We start from the raw sequence: 19663 nt of genomic DNA on the forward strand, positions 1-19663 counted from the left end.
CACTTAACATAATTGTATTATTGACCTATTTTAACTTGTTGAATCAGACATTGTATATTATAGATAAGATAAATTAGCAGGGAACAATTACATCAGCACAAGTAGCCTAATGATCTGTTGGTCCATCTGTATATCATAAAGTGATACCAGGAGAATACTTATTGGTTACATCAGTAGTACACTTTGCTACTATCTGCTGTTTTGATTCGTGCCTGTGTGTTGGCTAATCAGTCATGGAATGTTTTGTTGCCATTTGGCAGCCCTGGCTTCCAAATGATTTGGTGTTGTGGTTAATTGTCATGCAAGAGACCAGGATTCAAAGCTTGCTTGTTCCCTGTCTTCACCTATGCTTTGCTAACTTAAAAAATACAATAACAAATTACATTTTTCAATTCAGTCCAGGGGTTTTGGGGAAAGGCGACTGAAATGGGTCCATTTGAGCAACTCTCAGTTGAGAGCAGGGATGGGCAACACCAGTCCTGGCCAGTGTGTATGCAGGATTATGCTGCCACAGTTACCCTGGCTCAGTCAGCTAATTAGCCATATGCACCATCAATTCACTCAAATAATGTTGCCGTTGAGGGCAAGAAACAGCATCTGTGCTACGGCATGTGGTACATGATCATTTGCCGGCTCTATATTATACCAGCAGCTGTCACTAGCGTGCACGTGAGGCCTCAAGTAATGAACCTATTTGCGATACAATTGGCTGGAAAGGCTCAGTGCTTCACAAAGCCTAATTTCCCCATCACTACAAAAACATGAAAACATTCAGAAATATAGGCAACTACAGTTACTGACTTTTGCAGATTAGCTACCGATTAAGCTAGACATAGCATATTATACTCAAAAAGCTTGACGGTAACATAGTTAACGAGTAATGTTACTGGTATATTTCTGTCATTGAGTTAGTGCAGAATACAGAAAGTTCAAGTCGTTAACCACATACTGTTATTTTATTTCAACTATCTGTTTGCTGGATTACAGAGCGAAAACAACAAAAAATGTGTCACTGCCTATATATTTACGGACTGCACTGCATATAGTGATATGTCTTTGACAGATCGTGGTGAAGCTAACTGTACCCCAGCACGGTGGGCTCCCTGGTTATAATTAGCTCATGATAAGCCTAGGCTCACTCTGAACATTCCGGACTACATGGTTGCTTCCAGTCTGCACTCAGGATGAGTGTCTGAGCTGGCTGATACCCAAACTGTCCTTTGTACCCTTGTAATACCAACAGAGCACATGCATAAGCAACTGCTGGTAAGTATTTTCAATGGGTTCCAGGCCATGCATAATCATGCAGATACAGGTCAGGAGCATCAGTTAATGTTCACATCAACCATCAGAATGTGGAAAAAAAGTGATCTCAGTAATTTCAACCATGGAATGATTGCTGGTGCCAGCCTTGCTGGTTTTAATTTTTTTGTAACTGAAAACCTAGCTAGTTGAAATGTCTAGCTGCATTAGTGGATGATAGAAAGTGAAATATAGGTTTGCCCTAATTTAGGAATTGTCAAAAGCAAATTAATATTGTCAAATAGTTTAAGGTGATTTAATTAAAGATCCCTCAAGTAAATATTACACAGGAACCTTCCTTCCTATGCATTGATACAGTAAGAGAAACTAAATGGACAGATTCACTGCGTCGGTTTATTTGCTGGAATAAATTGAGCAATGTAGCAAAAGGTTAAATTCACAGGAGAATTAGCATTTACATTTACATTTTAGTCATTTGGCAGACGCTTTTAATCCAAAGCGACTTACAAGTGCATAGGTTCTACCATAAGTCAAAGCATCACATCCAGAAACTAGCAAAATACACATGAAATGCTGTTCTAAACATAGTTGTCATCAAAAGTGCATTTTTTTTTTAATTATTTTTTTTTGGGGGGGGGGGGGGTTAGACAAGGATAGGGATATCAGAAAGGAGGGGCAGGGGAAATCAGGAGGGAGGACTAAGGTAGAGTTTGAAAAGGTGGGTTTTGAGTCTGCGTCGAAATAGGGGGAGGGATTCTGCTGTTCTGACAGTGGTAGGCAAGTCATTCCACCACTGAGGAACCAGAACGGAAAACAGGCGTGAACGCGCAGCTCGACTGCCAGGTGCACGTAGAGAGGAACCGTAAGGCGACCAGAGCTGGCAGACCGGAGTGGTCTAGCTGGGGAGTAGGGAGTGATCAGGGATTGTATGTAAGGTGGGGCAGTCCCCTTAGCAGCCTGAAATGCCAACACTAGGGCCTTGAAACGGATGCGTGCGGCAATAGGAAGCCAGTGGAGGCCAATGAGAAGCGGGGTGACATGAGCCGACCTGGGCTGGACTGGTGATCAGGTGGGCTGCAGCATTCTGGACCAGCTGGAGGGGCTTGATGGCACACGCTGGGAGACCGGCTAGGAGGGAGTTGCCGTAATCCAGGCGGGAAATGACGAGCGCCTGGACTAGGAGCTGGGTGGCTTTCTCAGTCAGGAGATGACGGATACGGCGTATATTATACAGAAAGAACCTGCAGGTTCTGGCAGTGGAGGATACTTGCGGAGCCAGGGTGAGGCAGTTATCAAGAGTCACCCCAAGATTCTTTGCCGTACGGGAGAAGGAAACTACAAAGTCCTCAACAGTCAATGAGAGGTCGATTGACGGAGAGGATTTAGCAGGGATGTAGAGAAGCTCAGTTTTGGCAAGGTTGAGCTTCAGGTGATGGGAAGTCATCCACGCAGAGATATCAGCCAAGCAGGCAGAGATCCGTGTGGTGATTTGGGTGTCGGGGGGGAAGGAAATGAAGAGTTGGGTGTCATCAGCGTAGGAATGATAAGAAAAGCCGTGGGAAGAGATAACAGAACCAAGAGACATGGTGTATAGCGAGAAGAGGAGAGGCCCAAGAACCGAGCCCTGCGGGACTCCAGTTCGTAGGGGATGAGGGTCGGAGACTGAGCCCCTCCAAGTCACCTGGTAGGAGCGACCAGAGAGGTAGGAGGAAAACCAAGCGAGTGCAGAACCTGTGACACCCATCCCAGACAGCGATGAGAGCAGAATCTCATGGTTGACTGTATCGAAGGCGGCCGACAGGTCGAGGAAGATGAGGACAGAGGAGAGGGATTTTGCTTTAGCAGAGTGGAGTGCCTCAGTGACTGCGAGCAGGGCAGTTTCAGTGGAGTGGCCACTCTTGAAGCCAGACTGGTTGGGGTCATGGAGATTGTTCTGGAGAAGATAAGTGGACAGTTGGGAGCAGACCGCCCGTTCCAGAGTTTTAGCGAGAAAGGGAAGAAGAGAGACAGGCCGGTAGTTGTTCAGGGCAGAGGGGTCAAGAGTAGGTTTTTTGAGCAGGGGAGTGACTCTGGCCCTCTTCAGGGAAGAGGGCATGGTGCCGGAAGAGAGGGAGGTGTTGATTAGAGAGGAGAGAAAAGGGAGAATGTCATCAGATATAGATTGTAGGAGGGGAGAGGGGATGGGGTCAAGAGGACAGGTGGTTGGGCGGTGGGAAGTAAGCATGAGAGACTTTCTTTTGTTTGTTAGTGACAGTGGGTGAAATGTTCATATGTGTGACAAAGAAAGCCAATTAAGTTTCATATACATAATGCAGTGATGCAATGCACTATGAAATGACATTGTATGTGAGTACTGGAGAAAGCCACAACAGGAAAGCTTGCTCTCCTGGTTACATAAGTAAAGAAACATTTTTTTTTTTAATTGTGCGACTTCTAGGCGAAAAAACATCTAGTATTAAAAACAGCAACAAATAGGAAAATATTCGTGGTCATTAACATAAAGTAAAAATTCTGTATGTGCCACCTTAGAAAAGTAGATAGAATGCTACATTTTACAAAAAACGATTTTAGAAGGATACACAGCAAAGTGTTCATACTTAAAATCTAACTTAAATCTAACAGAGTCCTTTTAACTAATAGTATGCCACCTCCTAACTCCAATAGAATGCCAAAATGAATTTGTCAGAGGTTTATCACTGAGAATTTTCACTGAGAATAACTGGACATATATGTACACAGTACAAACAACAGGGTGATGCATGACACCAGTTGCAAACAAAAGATAAAATTAATCAGATAAAACAATAATCAGCAGTCGCATATTTAGAATTTGACACTGAATTAAAAAAAATATGGCAAGATAACCAACATTAATTTCCTCTGTCATCAACCAATTCACAAGTGGTCAAAGTGCAGATTCTTAGCTTTCATTGAAGTACATTACAGTACAAAATATATTTTGGTTTCACCATGTAGCAATTTCAGCACTTTTTATACACAGCCCCACATTCCAATCTTTGAGACAAATTAAAATGAAGTCAAATAAAATAGTAATGTTTTGTATTTGGTTGCATATCCTTTACATACCACGACTTCCTGAAGTCTGTGACATATTAACATCATCAGAGTCTGGATATCTTACTTTCAGGTTGTCTTACAAGAGATACTAAAACCTCTTTGCATTTGAATAGATCTCTATGAAAATTTGGGGGTGGGACTCGATTTAACTGTAAATTACGTTGATCCAGTATGGAACATATTTCTGAACTAAATGTCTAAGTCATTCATGTCTGAGATATTGTTTTCCAGTGAGTGACTTCATCTTGATGCATATGTAATCATTAACAAGTTAATATATTATGTTAAACTTGCTTAAACTGGCAGTGGATTTTGTGGACTACACAGACCTTGTATGGACCTCAAATTTACACGGGAATGTTTAGACCTGTGCAAAGCAGGTGGTAATTATTGATAATTGAGTTGCTCATAGAATGATATACACTCAGTGAGCACTAATATGTATGTATTAGACATACAGTCCCCTCCAAAAGTATTGGAACAGCATGGCTAATTCCTGTTTTTGCAGTACACAGAATACATTTGGGGTTGAGATAAAAAGAAGAACACGAGACAAGAGTTCAGAATTTCAAATAGCAGTACAACATCAGTAACCTGATGAACCACTGTTCAAATAATTGCATGGCAAATAATTTACTTGTAGATGTAGTAGTGTAATAGAAAAACAACAGACCCAACTGTCATGACATGCACAATGCTTGTTCTGAGTAATTGACTCATTCATTGAAAGGGGCGTGTTCAAAATAATAGCTGTTCAATTAGAGAATTCATTCATTGTGAAAAGACAGGTGTCATAAATTGTCCTTTATTAAGGAAGAAGGGAAATATATATTTCCTTCGGAATTGCAAAGTAAAATGGGCTGTTCCAAACATTGTTTGGAGGAACAACATCATTTGATTAAAAAGTTGATTGGAGAGGGGAAAATCAATATAGAAGTGCAGCAAATTATAGGATTTAAAATGCTTTAAAATGGCAACAAAACCCCAAAACAGGCGGAAGAAAACGAGCAACTTCACTTTAACGCACTGCTATTTATTTGAAGAAAACTGTGTACCAGCAGTACTGTACAGAAGTCTTAGCCACCCTAGACTTTATTATATATATATGTTGTTTTTTTTTTGTGTGTGTGTTAGTATAAAGGAACACATTTGAGATTTCCAAATATTCATTTTCCAAAAGATTTCATTTTACAGGTTTGCATTTAACCTCTTCCCGTCTGGGGCAAAATAGGCCAATTTTGCCCATTTTCACTAGTGTCAAATAATGATCTATATCAGGCTACAAATATGGTTCAGTACTTTTATTAAAGCTAAGACCTGCACCCTTCTGACTAAGAAATGAATACCTTCATCCAACTTCTAGAATTTTGCCATGATGAGCTACAAAAGCTATGGTGGATTTATTTATTTATTCTATTCCTGGATATGCAGACAACCTTTGGTAAAACATTTTGGAGCAATATCTGAAGCCATTCAAGTTTTACAGTGGTTTTCTTCAGGCCAACATTTGGTTCCCAAATTGTGCCCAAACTGTGCCGAATTGTGCCCAAAATGGCAATATTCCAAAAAAGTGTCAATATGATCATTTTGACACTTAGTAAAAGTTTTTACAATAAAAAATTGGATATTTTGACAATATTGACAATAAAAGTGAATTTTTAGATAGATTGCAGAGGTGGGCTAGTGCCCCCTCTGGGTGGAGGGGGAGGAGAGGGTGAACTGAATGACGAGCTGGAAGGGCATCAGTCACCTGGTCTCTGCACCCTGGTACGCCCCCTTCCTCGCTGTGCTCCCCCCCGAGCACCAGAGCACTGTGGGAGAGACCTCTTACCAGCACCCAGTCTGCATGGCCTCTTTAGAGAAGGACCAGTAGAACTGGGCTGGCATAAAGGAATTCCCTCACTCACAGATGGAAGAGGAGAGGGCGACCGAGAGCACGAAGGAGAGCCTACAAGCACAGAATTGCTGTGGAAAGAAAAGGGAGAAGGACTAATTATTCACGAATCATTTACGCCAAACATGCCCTCAGGAGAACAAGCCATATTATTACACACTACACCAACCCTGACCATGAATGCCAACTGACACCATGCTGATATAACTTTACCCCCGAAACATTCCTCCCCCTTATGTAAACGATAATAAACAATCTCTCCTTATGTTATGCAGAAATTACACGTGTTTGTTTATCTGCACAATTTATTGCATACACAAATTGAGCAAGAGTACTTCGGCTTGCATAACTTGTAAAAGGGAGATTGTTTTACAAATAGCTATAGTTGAATATACATGTTACATAGCTTGCTATTTCAAAACAGCATTTATGAATGGCTGCTAAATATAACATTAGCTAGTTAGGCGAATGTAAAATTATTGCTTTCCTGTACAATTTCCTTGCAGTTTCAACAAGTAAGGGGGCGGCCTGTAGCGTAGTGGTTAGGGTAAATGACTGGGACACGCAAGGTCGGCCTGTAGCGTAGTGGTTAGGGTAAATGACTGGGACACGCAAGGTCAGTGGTTCTAATCCCGGTGTAGCCACAATAAGATCCGCACAGCCGTTGGGCCCTTGAGCAAGGCCCTTAACCCTGCATTGCTCCAGGGGAGGATTGTCTCCTGCTTAGTCTAATCAACTGAACGTCGCTCTGGATAAGAGCGTCTGCCAAATGCCAATAATGTAATGTAAAAGTAACGTTAGTTAACTTCAGCTAGCTAGCCTACTTGTTTCCAGAACCTTCGGAGGGTGTAACATTGCAGCATCATAGCGGTTTGCAGCATCATTATTAAAAATACAAAGCAATTCACCATACCTTTACATATCTATTAGTTAAACAGTCGCAATGAACACTTTTGCTGTACATTGAATTTAAAGGGCTAAACATTGAATTTAAGGTCTGAATTTAAAGGGCTTAAATAGCTACATAAAAATGGCGGACGACGCCAGTGCAATACAGCAGAACTTTGCTTGATCACACATCGGCTTAAATCACCAAAATCTATCACTACCACACAATCTTACTCATTCAAAATTAAATGCATTTAGAAAATAAGTAACATTGTAAAATAACTTATGTTTCAACAAGGGCATCATTGGCCTGCTCATCAGATGAGTCGCCATTACTCAAGGAAGATGAATCCCCTTTGAGAAAATTAGCTTCGGGCTTGTCCAAGACTTTCGTCTAAGACTTGCTGCAAAGATAAGCACCTGAAAAACCTAGGCTATGTGCTCAGGAGTGTCCGGGGTTTACACAGGGCCGTAGTAAAAGAAGGGGTATGGCCTTGCGCGCAGACATTTCAAAGTGCCTAAGAAAGCGTAGGGGGCGTGGAATGTCTTATTTGAAAGATAACAGTCTTGACTATTGGCTGAATAACTTGACAGACAGATCTAATACACAATGGGAGCAAACTAGGTCTCAATCTTGGGGCCGACCCCATGCTCTTATCGCAACTTCCGATAGACAACTTCAGTCAGTCAAGATAAGTCAGCCAATTGAGAATGGATTGTCACAGAACTTTCTAAGAAGAAGATAGATAAGAAGATAAACTCCCCTTTAACAACAACACAATGAAGTGCAGAGACGATTCTCCATTTTGTGCATGAGTTAGAGAACGAAATTACTTGCGAATAGCACTGGAAAACGCAAGTCCATCTAGTTAACGAGAAGAAAATAATAAACATCCATCCATCCATCCATTATCTTAACCCGCTTATCCTGAACAGGGTCGCAGGGGGGGCTGAAGCCTATCCCAGCATACATTGGGTACATTCCATCACTTTGGTAGAGGTTAATCTTGCTCTCATCAGTCTATCAAACTTTGTTCCAGAACTTTTATGGCTTTTGTGAACATCTCTGTACTTCTTTGCAAATTGTAATCTCGCCTTACTACTGATGAGTGGTTGCATCTTGTGGTATAGCCTATATATTGCTGCTCTATATATTTGTCTTCTTCAAACTGCTGATTGAGATACCTTCACCCCTGCTCTGGGGAGATTGTTTGTCATGTCACTAACTGATGTTTTTGGGTTTTTCTTCACAGCTCTCACAATGTATCTGTCATCAACTGCTGTTGTTTTCCTTGATCGACCTGTTCGATGTCTGTTACTCTGTACACCAGTGGTTTCATTCTTGTTCCGTTGTTGTACAAGCTATCCCAAATGATTTCCCCTCTTTTTTAGCTTCAAACTGGCTTGCTTTTCTCCCAAAGACAGCTCTGTGGACTTCATATTGGTTTATCTTTTTTAACACAAATGCAGTCTTCACAGGCAAAACCCAAGGCTAAAACCAAGTGTACACATTCAGAACTAATTATTTTTTAGCAGGACACATCTGCGCAACAGAAACCTCTGTTAGTTACATGTTCAAATACTTTTGCTCACCTAAGAATTGGGTGGTCAGATACAAAAGGTGATATGTTCTAAGTTGTTTAACAAATATACAGAAAATACCAGGAAATAAAAACTGAAATTCGGATCTGTCATGTACATCATTTGACCTCAAAACTCAATTCTCTTCAGTGTACAGCAAAAACAAAAAGAAATTGACCTTGCTGTTCCAATGCTTTTGAAGGGGACTGTACATGGTTCCTTGACTGGATGGCTTATTCACACTGACACATTCAGTGAGTCAAGAGAGTGGACATTTTGGGGGGTTGTCCTCTGCTTCTCAACAAATAAGATTGTTGTCGATGTTTTTTTTCATATTAGAATGTGAAATATTGTAATGCTGAAAGAGAGACTGATTTGAAGTTACTCTAACAAACATTCTTCCAGGTTTGTCATAATGACAATATGTCTAACCATATTGACTTCATTTCAGTGATAAAAGGACTTTTCATTTTGATGGCACTGACTGAAACAATTACTTTATTTTGAAATATGAGTTAGATATTATGAAGAATTCTACTTTAACACTACTTTAATACAGGCAGAATCAGGATATTGCATGGACAGTTAGGGCAGAGAGCCACAATACCAGTTTTTAGCAACACATCAAAAACGGGGCCAATTCCTTCCTCAGCCTCTAGGTGGAGGGAATGTACTCTGACTTAGGGGTAACTTGAAGTAGAGCAGGCCCAGGCATGAGACCCACATCATATTTGGATGTGGCCCACAATTGAGAGGGAATTGCACTCAGTTTTGGGTCTGACACATGCAAGTACGTGTGTGTCACAAGGCAATGCATGAATGCTACAAACAGCTGTCAGAGAGAATCTGGAAACTGGTGTGCAGTAACATGCATTGAGGGAGAATATTTTGTGAGTTCTCCTGTCTCTTCCCAGTCTGCAGTCCAAACATAATTTAACCCAGGGTCCTGTGTCCTTCCATTTTTTGTTTGAGGCTTTACACAGAGACACATGGGGTGTACTTCCCAAAATGGTACAAAGTGGTTGTTGTGCTGAGCTCAATTATACAGACAATGCACAAAAATCTTGTCCTACCAAAAACAATGTAGTACACAATAGTTTCACTGTACCATTTCTCCTCATATTCCCAATCTCTACTCCGTCTGAGGTGTGCTATTACATGCAGTTGTGATTCTGTCCCCACTACCTGTCCAGTCATCTCTGGCCATTAGCTGTGCCTGTGCATCTGTCCAGATCGCACGCATAGAAGTTCATTCATGCAAGTTTTCTGCAATGTCAATTCTGTAAATTGTTCATTCTACAACCAATCCTAATCTGCACATTAAATCTCTACCAAGCAGGTTTATCGGACATACAGGAGAGAATAAAAACATGTTTTAAAATGATAGTAGAACTTAGTAGAGCATTGTTATCCTGAACCAGTAAAGGAATTGTAAACTTTTCTGCCATATTACCTTTTCCAGCATCTTGACTGACCATAGTTTTTCCACTGAAAGGTGGGGGCTTTGATCCCCACAATTTAGCTGTTATTACCGAATGACCAGCCCCCGTATCTACAGTAAAGTTACATTGATATTGTAACGACCAGATTGGTAATGAATTTGGGGTCGTTCGATATATAAAACCTGCGGACTCACCACCCGGTGCATGCTTGTCCTCCCCTGCACACCTTCATTGTCCTTGTAATCCAGTTTGGGTGCCAGGGTTCAGGAAACCACTTGCGCCCTGTGGCATCTGAGTCCAGCCTTTCCATCCGGGGTGGCCACCAGATTTTGTAAACGTGACATTACCCAGGGGAGCTGTTTCCCAATGACCGGTATCCATTTGCTGAAGCCAGCGCTTTCTGCAAACCATCCATGAAGCAGTTAGTCAGTTGTGTTTCGTATGGGATGAGACTGGCGTTATCTCCAGGTTTCTCCATTATGCTGTGTGCATTGTATTTTTCTGTAAGTCTCTCAAAAATATCATTAACAGTTTCACCAGTCTTTTCATTGCTAATGGCATATCCGCATGGGTCTGATATTATTGTGCAACCAGAAGATAGTATTTCAAATATTTCAGTGAAAACCAAGGTTTCAAAAACGTCTTCAGCTACTTCCTCAGCCTGTCGTAAAGCTCAAGCAGAAAAGGCTGCTTTGCTTGAACGAGCTGCCGCACTAGATGCTAAACATGCATTAGAGGTTGAAGAGGAAAACATAAAAAGAAGAAAGGAGAGGTTACAGCTGGACACCGAAATAGCAGCTACCAATGCAATGTTGGAGGTTTTGGAAGGAAGTGTTGTGTCTAGTCGTGCTAAAAGCAAGAGTGATGGCATGAGCTCATATCTTGACATGTATAAAATGCAGCAATCTGAGGCTGCGCCAAATGCTGAATTGAAAGAAATCAAGGCTACACCATTGCAAGCCCTGGAAGAGAAGAAAACGACTCAACCTACAAAAACAGTGTCACATACACAGGTTGTGCGACCAAAGGAACCAAGACCAAACCAGGAGCAAGGCGAATATGAACTAAGAAATATTGACAGTCTCATAGACGACCAGTTTATTCACTTGGAGCAAGCGATGTCATGTTTCATCCTCCCAATAGGCCAACTTTGCAATCAAGGGCCACAACGGACCAACATCAAAATAGATTTCAAGATCAAGGGCGTAATGATTTAGTTTTGCCATCTACTCAAGATAACCCCAACATCCACAGCTTATTAAATAAGCAGAATGAAATCACATCATTATTAGTTCAACAACAGACAGCTGCCTTATTACCACAAAGAGATATCCCAGTGTTTAATGGTAATCCCCTGGAGTATGGAACATTTATTAAAGCCTTTGAACACTCTATTGAAAGGAAAACAAACAACAGCCAGGACTGTCTATACTTCCTGGAGCAATTCACTACAAGACAACCCAAGGCGCTTGTGAAAAGTTGTCAATACCTGAGTCCAAATCAAGGTTACCAAAGGGCCAAATTACTGTTAAAGAAACATTTTGGCAATGAAAGTAAAATAGCTACAGCCTACATGGAAAAGGCTTATGCTTGGCCTGTAATTAAGCCAGAAGATGTAAATGCTTTACAGTCTTACGCTTTCTTTTTGAGAGAATGCTGTACTGCCCTCGATGATATAACCATTATGGATGAAATGAACACCACATCCAACATGCGGCAAATAATGATGAAGCTGCCGTACAGGCTTCGAGAACGGTGGAGAGCTACAGCCTGCAAGCTACATGAACAAAGAGACTACAGAGTAAAATTTCCAGACCTGGTTAATTTCATTGAAAAGCAAGTACAAATATTGTCAGATCCTTTGTTTGGAGATATTCAGGACTCAAGAGTTGATACTGTCAAAAGGAATTTAAAATTTAAAATTCTAAAGTATAAGGGAGGCAGTTTTGCTACTGTAGCAGCTGTTAATACTGCAATGGAATCAGAACAACTGCAAGAACGTAGTGTTACACGTGGCAATTCCAAGGAACTCTGTTTATGGTGTCAAGGAGCACACCCACTGGGGGAGTGCAACAAATTAAAGAAGAAGATGCACAATGAGAAGATAGCCTTTCTAAAGGAGAAAGGAGCCTGCTTTGGATGTTTGAAGGTAGGACACATGAGCAAAGACTGTAAAGGACGGCTCATTTGCAATGTGTGCAATTCAAAGCACCCAAGCATTCTTCATATTCAGTTTAAAGAAAAGGAAAGGAAAACAGGTCAGGACCAGGAAGTGCTGGTGAGCAGTGCTCTTATTACTATGGAATCGTGTGGTCATACAGGGGCCGGAGAAGAGGATAACAGTGTCCTTTCCATTGTGCCGGTACAGGTAAAATCACAAAAAGGTGATAACATGGTACAAACATATGCTTTCCTGGACCCAGGAAGTACAGCTACCTTTTGTACTGATAATTTGTTGAAACAGTTGAAATTGACAGGAACCCATAAGGAGATATTACTTCACACAATGGGGCAAACCAAAGTTGTGACTTGTAATGCATTAAAAGGATTGGAAATATGTAAGCTTGATGGTGATCAATTTCTTAATCTCCCAGAAGTCATAACACAAAGGACAATGCCTTGTGGAGTGTCTTATGGAGGATACTTTGTGACATATTAATAAATAAATCCTTCATTAAATACATTTATTTATTTATTTAATCATTTATTTACCGTTTTATTTATTTATTTATTTATTTATTTATTTATTGACACTTTTATTTAAGGATATATTTATGGATTTATTTATGGATTTATTTATGGATATATTTATTTAAGGATTTCATGCTCCAACATGCAAATAAGGGGGTGGGTTTCAGTTGGGCTAGCTGTTCTGATTGGACTGCGGGGGCCTATGCTGGGATTGTCTACAAGTTCTTTAAAAGTGTGACTATACTACCGGTTAGCTAGGTACCAAAATGGAGTTTTTATCGGAGCTAAGAAATGAAATTAAGTTAAGTTAAGTTAAGACTGGCAGATACCATTGATAGTGGTAATGTACCACTCAATAATATTATAGAAACAGTGGAAGACTTTGTAGACAGCGTTGTAGAAATTGCAGCACTGACTGATTCTGATGTGGACGAGGTTGTGTGGAGCAGCCTGCAGACGATTCTGCATCGTGCTGCATTAGAAAATCAAAACCCATTAATTAGCCCACTCAGAATAACGGTTCTCTACCACACATTTGTACACAGAACCCATGCGATAATTGCGACATATGAAATCACATTTGCACAAAGCGTTATGAAATCACATAGGCACTTATTAGCATCAACAAAAATGTATTTATGGATTTATTTATTGATGGATTTATTGATGGATATATTGAAGTATTTATTGATGGATTTAATGAAGGATTTATTTATTAATATGTCATAAAGCGTCCTCCATAGTGTCTAAGAGCAACATTCCTAAACAGGATGAAATATGGAAATGGCGGTACTTGGACAAAATCCAAATGAAGGAAATCAACACAGACGTGGATCTATTGATAGGTACCAATGCTCCACATCTCATGGAACCTCTGGAGGTTATCAATAGTCGTGACAGTGGACCATATGCAGTACGAACACAATTAGGATGGGTCGTTAACGGACCTTTGAGAAGTGGAAACGACAACAGTGACATTGTGACATCAAATAGAATCTCTGTTGCCAGGATAGAGGAGCTCTTGGTGTCACAGTATAATCAAGACTTCAATGAAAAGATTACAGAAGAAAAACTTGAAATGTCAAGAGAGGACCTGAAGTTCAAGCAAATTATGGATAATTCAGTCATACTTAAGGAAGGCCATTACAACTTTGATCTGCCATTCAGAAATGAGAATATCACTATGCCTAACAACCACAACATTGCTGAGCAACGTCTGCAGAGTTTAAAGAAAATATTCAAAAGAGACTTGAAATATCAGAAAGATTACACCGCTTTTTTAAGTGAAGTTATCAACAAAGGATACGCTGAGATTATGCCACCAAATCAAATACAGCGTAATGACAACAAGGTGTGGTACCTCCCTCATTATGGTGTGTACCACCCCCAAAATAAATCTTTGCGAGTAGTTTTTGACTGTGCAGCAGATTTTCAAGGTGTGTCTCTTAACAGCCAGCTACTGCAAGGGCCGGATCTCACAAACACTCTGCTTGGAGTTCTTTTACGCTTCAGAGAAGAACATGTGGCCTTAATGGCGGATATACAAGCAATGTTCCACCAGGTCAGAGTGTCAGAGAAGGACATCGATTTTCTTAGGTTTTTGTGGTGGCCTGAAGGAGACTGGACTAAGGATCCAGTAGAACATCGAATGCTAGTACATCTGTTTGGTGCCACTTCATCACCCAGTTGTGCTAATTACGCACTGAAGAAAACTGCTGAGGATAACAAGGATTTCTTCCTGCCAATAGTATGTGACACTGTCCAACATAATTTTTATGTGGATGATTGTTTGAAATCACTGCCATCAAAGGAAGAAGCAATGCAAATGGTACAGGACCTGACTGCTATGCTTCAAAATGGAGGATTTCATCTGTCAAAATGGATTATTAACAGTCGGACAGTGTTGACATCTATTCCAGGGGAGAAAAGATCTAAAACAACAAAGGACTTGGACTTGGATAGGGATAATTTTCCCATGGAGCGAGCTCTTGGACTGTACTGGTGTGTGGAGTCTGACACATTTCAGTTTAGGACGTCTGTGGAAACACGCCCATACACAAGACGTGGCATCTTGTCTGTGATCAGTTCCATCTATGACCCCTTGGGCTTCTTATCTCCTTTCATTCTCCCACCTAAACTGTTGCTACAGGATATGTGTAGAAGAAACTGGGATGAAGAAATACCTCAGAGTTTCTCTCGTCAATGGCAAGAATATATGGCAGACCTATTTTGGAAAAGGTGGTTGAAGGAGTACCTCCCACTACTACAAGAGAAACAAAAGTGGATCAAACCAAAAAGAAGCTTCACTATTGGAGACTTGGTCATCATTATGGATCCCACTGCACCAAGAGGATCATGGCTAATGGGGAAGATCATTAATACTCACCCTGACAAGAAAGGTTTGGTGCGGTCAGTGAGGCTGAAGACCAAGACTGGACAGCTAGACAGACGAATCGCCAAGATCTGTCTGCTGCAAGAAGCTTCAGAGTGCCCAGATGGCACCTCTGCTTAATAAAGAAACAAAGACTAAAGAAATTGAATTTGAATTTTGAATTTATTTGTTTATAATGTCGTGGACAGTCCCCATTAATTAACTGTAAACAGTAAATGGAGCAGCTTTAGCCTACATGACTAATTTCCAGCTGTAGTCCCCGGCCAGTTGACAATAGGCTCCCTAAAATACATTAGTAAAAAAAAAAAAAAAATACAGTTGCAGCAAGCACAAACAAATGGAGCAAGACATACAAACATATCAAGCAGAATTGGAGCAAGCACAAACATGCGGGGAGACAAGACATGCAAGCACAAATGGCAGCAACATCAATGCAGTACATGAGATAAAACAGTACAAGGGGACAAGGGAAGAGCAAATAGTCATAGCAGACATACAGACACAGCAACATACAGACATAATAGCGTACAGACATAGTAGCATACAGACACAGCAGCATACAGGCACAGTAGCATCCAGACATTGAAACACACACAGACATATGCAGGTGGGTAGCAAAGATGGAGGTGTACATAACACACGTCACATCTGACAGAGATTAATGTATGCAGTTGTAGTTATCGCAAAGCCATGTTTTAAGGTGTGTTGTAAAGGTGGAGTATGTATGTATATTTTTTATGTAGGTAGGTATTGAGTTCCAGTTTTGTATTGCTATAACAGAGAATGATAATTGACCAAATGTACTTTTCCTAAATGGGACTAAGAAGTCGCCTCGTGTGGTGCTTCTGGTGATCTGACTGGTATTGTTACATTGGATTATGAATGAGTTAAGAGGAGGAGGAGCAGTGTTATGCAAGACTTTGTAGACCAGCAGATGTTTTTGTATTTGATCACATCTTCCCAGCTCAGAAGTTTACGGTTATTTAGGATGATACAATGATGAGAACTGTTAGGCTTCTGGTCCAGGACTTTAAGGGTTTGCTTGTAGAGAATTGCTAGTGGTTTGAGTGACGAGCTGTTAGTTTGTCCCCAACTTGTCAAACAGTATGGCAGATGTGACATAATCATGGCGTTCATGTATAATTTGGCAGCATTAAAAGGCATTACATTTCTGATGTATTTAAAATTAGTTAGGCTAAACTTGACTCTTTGGCATACCTTCTTAATGTGTGCTTTGAATGACAGATTGGAGTCAATAATGATACCCAGATATTTAAATTGTGGCACAATGCTAATATTTTTACCTGAGATTGATATATTGGACACGGTGTTATATTGTCTTTTAGTGAAAAACATTCCTACAGTTTTATTTACGTTAAGTTGAAGGCATGAACGGTTCAGCCAATTTGTGATCTGATCCATAGCTGTGATGAGTTTGGCAGCAGCCAGATGTTTGGTCTTGGCATGCACATATATTACAGTGTCATCTGCATATAATTGTGTTTCAACATCAGGGCAGACAGATGGCAGATCATTAATATATAGGCTAAACAGAAGCGGGCCTAGTATTGATCCTTGAGGTACACCGGTGCATAGGTTAAGAGCTGATGAACAGTGGTTGTTCACAGAAACATGTTGGCTTCTACCAGTTAGGTATGACTCAATCCATTTGAGTGCTAACGAGGAGAAGTTAAAAGCAGACAGTTTGGCAATAAGGACCTTATGGTTGACTGTGTCGAAAGCTTTGCGAAGGTCTAAGAACACAGCACCGACAACACCTCCTTTGTCGACCATTGCGCGGACCTTCTCTAAGAAGAAACAGTTAGCTGTTTCCGTGGAGTGATGGGCCCTGAAGCCAAACTGCATGGGATGGAAATTAAATGGACCATTATTTAAGAAAGAAACAAGCTGCTCTGATACCCACTTCTCAGCAACCTTGGAAATCACAGGTAAAATGCTGATTGGGTGATAGTTGCATATGTTCTGGGGATCATCTGACTTGAATATGGGAGATACAATTGCAGTCTTCCAGGTACTTGGGAATGTCCCCTGTAATACTGACAGGTTAATAGTTTGTGTGATAGGGGGGACTATGTATTCTTTCAGAGATTTAAGCATTATAGAATCCATACCATATATATCCTTCGCCGTTGAGGTTCTAAGAGAATTAATGATTGCTTGAGTCTTAAGTTCAGAGATGGGTTGAATGCTGAAGGAAGGCTTGCTCTCGTCAACCTTAATAATATTTTCTGTTGTTAAGGGGAAATTCTGTGCGATTTCGGCTACAGAATTGATAAAATATTCATTAAAGGCTACAGCTATTTGTGCTGGGTCTTGCATTAGCTTACCATTCAGTTTCAGCTCTAACTGGTTCCTAGGCCTGTGGTTGATCCCCATTACATTCTTAATCTGTTCCCAGATCAGCTTTGTGTTACCCTTTGCCTCATTGATAATTGTTATAAAAAAGTTGGCTTTGGCCTTTCTGATTGCTTTGGTTACTTTGTTACGTAATGAGGTGAACCTCTGCCTATCACTATTTAATTTAGTCTTCAGAGCTCTTTTCAATGCAAAGTCTCTTTCCTTCATCAGGTTAAATATTTCAGTATTGAGCCAAGGAAGTGCATTGTTTTTTTTCTTTCCTTTCACTTTTCTAGTGAACTCCTCAACTAAACTATGTAACTTGGTTGTAAGCGTTTTGCAATCTGCTTCTACGTTGCTCCCAGTAAGTATATTTTTCCAATCAGTCTGCTGAACTGCTCTTTCAAAATTAACCATTTCATTTTTTGGAATCCTAAGTTGCTCCACAGGTTTATGAGAATGATGAAAGCGCTTCTTTGTGAGTTTTCTTGACATTAATGTCAAATTATGGTCGGACAGTCCAGTAATAAAATTGAATGTCTTAACAATTCTTTCAGGCTTGTTGCTGAATATTAAGTCTATCTGTGTCTGGGAGGATGCAGTTATTCTAGTTGGTCCTTCCATCAGTTGCGTAAAATCCAAACTATCTGTGACCTGCTTAAGGGCTTTCCTATTATTCTTATCTAGCCAGTTACAATTCAGATCACCAAGTAGTATTACCTCAGTTTTAAAATCACATGCTTGAAGCAGCTTTTTAAATGTGATGTAAAAATCATTATTGGAAGAAGGTGGACGATATACAACAATGAGCACAAAGGACATTTCAGGTGAGAGCATTATATTCAGTCCAATACATTCTAAATCATGATTAAAAGGCCAGCATATTTGATGACAGTTGATATGGTCTTTGATATAGATCATGACCCCACCCCCTCTTCCCTTAGATCTGTCCTGTCTAAAGGTGTTATAGCCTGGTACATGTAATGCAGCAGATGGAGAGTTGCTATGTAACCACGACTCTGACAGGCATAGAAAATCTAAGTTAGAGATACTAAGAAGATGATGCACTTGTTCAGCCTTTGGGGTGAGGCTACGGATGTTAATATGTCCTCCAAAAATACCCCTGGGTTTGAGCCGTGGGTCCCAGATCACCTGAGAGTGATTAACAGTTTTAAAAAAGTTCAGTCTGCGATGTTTTTTAAAAACAGGGTTAATGTTGCTTCTGTAAGCACTGTGGGCCGTACAGAACGGATCTCGACTCTCCGCGACAGGTACGCCGGTGGCCGCCGCTCCCGCACTCCGCCCGAAGTCGCCCTTGCGTCTGGTACCGAACCCCGCCACACCAACTCCTTCTCCCAATACGCCACGCTCGGTCCGCCTGGCATCGTCTCCCCCGACCCTCGACGCAGCCCCCGGACAGCAAAGAGGTGGAGACGGATCAGTAAGGATGTCACAGGTAAAACCAGCAGGTTCACTGTTTACCATGCTTACCTGAGAGAAGGTGTTATTGCTCTCCAGTAGATCCGCCAGGAGTATTGGCTCCTTAGAATTTTGTTTTGTTTTTGTTTTGTTTCCCTCTACGTGCACCTGGCGGTCGAGCTGCACGTTCACGCCTGTTTTCCGTTCTGGTTCCTCAGTGGTGGAATGACTTGCCTACCACTGTCAGAACAGCAGAATCCCTCCCCCTATTTAGACGCAGACTCAAAACCCACCTTTTCAAACTCTACCTTAGTCCTGCCTCCTGATTTCCCCTGCCCTTCCTTTCTGATATCCCTATCCTTGTCTAACCCCCCCCCAAAAAAAAAAAATATATATATATATATATATATGCACTTATGATGACAACTATGTTTAGAACAGCATTTCATGTGTATTTTGCTAGTTTCTGGATGTGATGCTTTGACTTATGGTAGAACCTATGCACTTGTAAGTCGCTTTGGATTAAAAGCGTCTGCCAAATGACTAAAATGTAAATGTAAAAAAAAAATGTAAATGGCAATTGTTTATCACAATTAAGGGGCCGGTGTGTTGGAGCCAATATGGGTGCTTTTTGTAATATATTGGTGATGGGTTACA

The sequence above is a fragment of the Conger conger genome, chromosome 1 (genome assembly GCF_963514075.1).
Source record: "Conger conger chromosome 1, fConCon1.1, whole genome shotgun sequence".
In the NCBI taxonomy this organism is placed as follows: domain Eukaryota; kingdom Metazoa; phylum Chordata; class Actinopteri; order Anguilliformes; family Congridae; genus Conger; species Conger conger.